The sequence below is a fragment of the Poecilia latipinna genome, unplaced genomic scaffold (genome assembly GCF_001443285.1).
Source record: "Poecilia latipinna isolate Pla-1442-1.1 unplaced genomic scaffold, P_latipinna-1.0 Scaffold295, whole genome shotgun sequence".
In the NCBI taxonomy this organism is placed as follows: Eukaryota; Metazoa; Chordata; class Actinopteri; order Cyprinodontiformes; family Poeciliidae; genus Poecilia; species Poecilia latipinna.
Window position 1 is genome coordinate 94,774 of NW_015112911.1, and position 5,134 is coordinate 99,907.

Sequence of the window (5,134 nt, forward strand, 5' to 3'; positions counted from 1 at the left end):
TCCTGAAATTTGGGACCAGTTTAGTAAATCCCAAACAATTGTGTTTTGGAAAATTTCTTACACATCACATGGCCCAACCCTTGATTTTCTAACATTAAAGACAATGGGCATCTGGAGCGTTAGCATTTAGCTGGAGGTGTGAAAGCAGGACAAGCTGTGTGAAAACAACGAACAACATCCTATTCTAATAACACTCTACTTTTTCTAAAGTGGGTGTCTTTAAAATCTCTGCTTTAGATGTGCAGTTCTTGGTCACCAATGAGGGTCTGAACAATCCAAACAGTTAACTGACTCGTCTGAGCACTCGTCTGTCCATTTCCATCTCACTCCATCCAACAGTCATTCAGGAACAAGTCACCAAGCTACTTGATCTCCATTTGAGGGAGATACTGACACCACTAACATGGTGCAGTCTACCTCCTCCTGAATTGGTACTGTTATCAGTGGACAATAAAGGTCAGTGCCTAAAGATACCAACAGGACTTCAGCCCTGGCATTCCCAAACCACACACCCTCCACTTCACCACTATGCCTTGAGATGTCGTCCACAAACAGGAGTATCGATAGGCAGAGTCCAGTCTGCATTGGCAACAAGCTCGACTTTGTGCTCTCGCTCTGACTAGGCAAGGTCTAGGCAAGCATCTGTGTGTTAGAGGGAAGCAGAGTGTGAACCTCTGTCAACTTTGTAGAGTTACTCCTCCACATAGAAAGAATTTAGCCAAGGTGGTTTGAGCACTGGATTGGGATGCTTCCAGGCATGTGTGTTCACTTGGATACTGTTTTGATTGACAAGAATCTGTCAAGTATCTTTTACTAGTTGTCATTCCAAAAGGATGCTATCTCTTTGCCCATGGAAGTCCTTTGGGATCCTCCAGAGTGAACTGCAGACGACAGGCGAGAGGAAGATGTCATGATTCCTCTATTGGACCCTGTTACATCCATGAAAAGGTCTTGGATGAGCGGAAGAGAATGTTGAATGTTGGTTGATGTTTTAGGCGGTGAAGGCTGTGCTTGTGCTGTCAGCTTCAGTAGGAAAAGAGAAAAGTGTAGCAAAGCAAGGTAAGCAAATTTGCCTAGCGACATGGCAGATGAAAGACCTGCAAACATTGTAATTACCCTTGTTTTTTTTAGTACAGTTCTCTTGGATTTAATTTTATTCCCCAGTGAAATAAAATTAATTCTACAAACTTAAAAAAAAACCTAAAGTTTTGCATTCCCACCTTTCTGTCATTGCAATCTGGCAACCCACAACCTTTTTCTACAGACATTTGCGTAGCTCCCCACTGCACAGGTTGGCTATTTCACATCATTTCTTGACTTGCAGCTCGTGTAAGCATATGTCTACAAACAGCATGCTGAGAAACACTCCCTTTTCCTCCCACTATGTCTCAAACAATAGATTTTTCTGTTAACTGTGTCCCGGCAGGTATGAGAGAGCTGCATAGACTTGTGGAAACTGGAAGTCAAGACCAGAGACACATACAAGAACAAATATAGATACAGGCAGAGGAAAGGGATGACCGGAACATTTCAAAATCCAGAGGAATGACCAAGTCTGTGGCACCCAGAGTCAAAAACTTTTGCATCTCTTTCTGATACGCTGCCTTCGTACTGCAACATTTCAGAAGTTTCTCAGAGTTTTGAACAATTAATAAATCTCTCGTCTATCACTCTGTTGTCACAACCGCAAAGTGTCACCTCTAAAGGTTTCCTTACATTCAGAAAATGAAAGCAGCATCTCATTCAGCAAAGGGAGGCCAGTCTGGTAACGACTTGACGTTAATTCACACCTTGCTCTCAGTGGATGTAGGCGGACCACTGAAGAAGCTCAGCGCGCCGTGCGACCGTGATGATGGAAGCCACTGTTTGCCCTACAGGGGGCAGAGCAGAGGATGAAGGTGCAAAAACAAGAAGGGTATTTCAAGGCATATTAAGAAAGGACGAGGGAACATACGTAACTTTTGTGGCACCTTCCTCCGCAATTGTGCAAACAATAGAAAGTTTACAAAGGCTGTTATTTTAATAACCACAGTGGTAATCTTAGCTACTTACTTTTCGTTCATTGTTTTTTTCGTGGACCTTGTGCTTCTTTCACAAGACACTTTAAATTCTGGTTTGAGACGACGTCTTGGCGTTAGGGTTTAATCCACGTAAGGACCAAGGCAGCATGGCAGTTTGAAGATGTTACACCCCTGGGCTGACCAATACATCAAGTTCGATCGCAAGATCAATACAATATCATATTTTACAAATAATTTCTTGAAATGTGATGCTTGGTTAATGACTTGCTGTTGCGAGAGCCCAAACACAGAGAAATGACAGACAGAAAGTGGGACTTTTCAGTAAATAAAATAACTAAATTTACATGGTGGAAACATGGGAGAAAGCAAATTAACACCTGTGATCAGACCACCAGAGAACAAATAGACTTTAATCTAGGATAGAACAGAAAGATCTGACAAGGTGTGACTGAAAAAGCTAGGCGTAAGTGCTGGGGAGGGGGATTATTAGAATGAACACAGATGAGATTCCTCACTCACAAACACAAGAATACCATAAAAAAAAAACTCAGTCAACGCCCCCCCCCCCTCTCTCTCTCGCTCTCTCTTTCTCTCTCTCTCTCTCTCTCTCTCTATATATATATATATATATATATATATATATATATATATATATATATATATCTCAATCACAATCCAAATAATAAAAAAAGTGTAACAGGAAAATAGGATGTCAATGATGGAACACAAAGAAACTAGACCACCAAAAAGATCCCCTAAAAAACCCAGAATAAATGTTTACAGAGGAATAAAGTCAAAGTCATCACAACATTAAAAGACAAAGTACACCAAATCACAAGATGATCACAAAATACAAAATGAAAGTTCAGAGGGCCAATACACCAGCAGCCTATTAGACTTTGAAGTGCTCAAAATGATTTCATCAACTGAGATGCTAACGATGGTGGATTGTGGTTTTGATGTTGAGAAAAAAAAGAAAAAGGTGAGGAAAATTGGGGTAACTTGAAACCCCCATTATTGTAATTTGCATAACCAATCTGAACGTGCGGGCATTGTTTTACAGCTTCGTCCATTTGTGCTCCCTCTGTATATATTCTGATCCATTGTTTTGCTTCACGACCTGCTGGTCTAGTCAGGCTTCACTTCTGACAGTTTTACCGTTTTGGATTCTTGCTTTCTAAGATTCCATCACCTTGGAGTTTCCTGCACTGCAGTAGCCTTTGTCCTGTCACATCAGTGGCTAAAAATAATCTTTTTCTGTCACGTTTGCTTTCTCACACTTCAGCGCACTCGCTAAAACAGATTAAAAAAAAAAGAAGATTTCACTTTTTTATAAAAGCTGGTCAAATCCTCAGACGCTAGCATAATGGGTACAAGAAAAGAAGATTTCCAAGATCAAAGATCTGCAGATAGACGTCTATGTAAAGATGCACAACCTGCTGCAAATCAATGAGTCATCCAGCATGCATCGGCTTCAAATGGAGATCAATATCAGCTTCACTTGTGTCTGTAACATGTAAAGTAGTGAAAACTTTGGCTACAAACATTCACACCAGAAAAATCAGCTGAACTGTCAACATCATTTTGCAACATTATCCATCAAACAGCCTGTTGCCTAAATTTACACAGAGCGCCTGCTCTGAGTGTAAAAATGGAACACCGCCAAAAACTCAGACAAAGCAGTGAACATCTGTTTGGAGCGGAGAGCATGTCATCTCTGTTTCTATTCACCAGAACTGACCTCTTACAGATCGGAGAGAGGTTTGTGTACAATTACGCTTGTTGAAATGATGGGTTCCTATAATGTTACGCAGTCAAAAAAGAAAGCATAAGGTTTTAGTTCTACAAATTGTTTTAGTCACGAAGGTACAATGTTGTCAAGTTCTACTGCGGCAAAGAAAAGGTTCATGAATTTGACTTTTCCCTATAACTCCAGCGGCGTCCTGACATCCAGAAGGTTGCTGGCTCAACTCTGGCAGTGCGTGGGTTTCCTCTGGTTCCTCCCGCTTCCACCTACAGTTCAAATACATGTTTCAGTTTGACTGAAATCTCACTTTTAAAAGCTTAGAGTGAAATCTGTGTCGTCTATCACCTCCCATGTCAAGTAAAATGACAGCGTGATTGGGACGAATATCGTTGGCAAACATCTTTGGTGTCAACAGTTCTGCTAGACTGCCACGTTTAATACAACACAGAGCAGCAAAAGATGATGAAAAGAGGGCTACGAAAACCAGAAGGAACTGAGGTGCAGGGCATGAGAAGGTTTGTTTTTATTTTTTCAAATAACTTCATCAGCAACAGTGGCAGTTTTTCATATGGCTCACCACACGGGGCATCACGACTTGAGGGGTATCGATTCAATTTTTAAAAAATTCAGCTCAGTTAGAAAACATAGCGTATGACAAGCTGGACTCTGAGTCATAGTTTCTGGGGTCTTTTAAACACACAGATGGGTTTTTATAAAAACTAATGTCTCTGCCATATTGTTTAAAAAATATATTGTACACAAAGGATTGGTTTCTGAGAAGTTTTTATCCACATGAATCTGCACAAATCCGTTCCTAAGTGTTGTTTTAAACATTCCAAACCCATAGGGGGCAGCGCAGCGCACAGCTAAAACCTATGTCAGCCAATCCCCTTCAGATTTCTTCAAAACAAGCACAACTCCCTGCTATGAGTTACGCAGGAAGGAGGTTAATTTGTGTGGACAGATTAATAGGCTGAACCACTTTTTAAATAGTGTATTAGAATATAAAGTTAACGAAATCCAAGACGATGTCGACTGGGAATCGCGTCAAAGCAAGTATGTGGATACAGTGGCGCATTATTTGTCGCAGACTCTAATGCGTTGGACCTCAAATCTCCATTTACACACATACACAGGCAAACACAAATAACGAGTTTTTATGAATTATCATTTTTGGTGACACTAAAAGTTTTTGTATGGATGGAAGCAGGAAATGCATAATTATGTGTTTGTTTTCCCAGATATCTGGATACATGTGGGCTAGACCTGAGTGGCTGCTACATTGAACAGCTGCTTATGTGATTCTTAAGGAGTCTGGAACTGATTAAAATCTTTTTATTTGAATATTCATCTGTTAAGGTTGTAA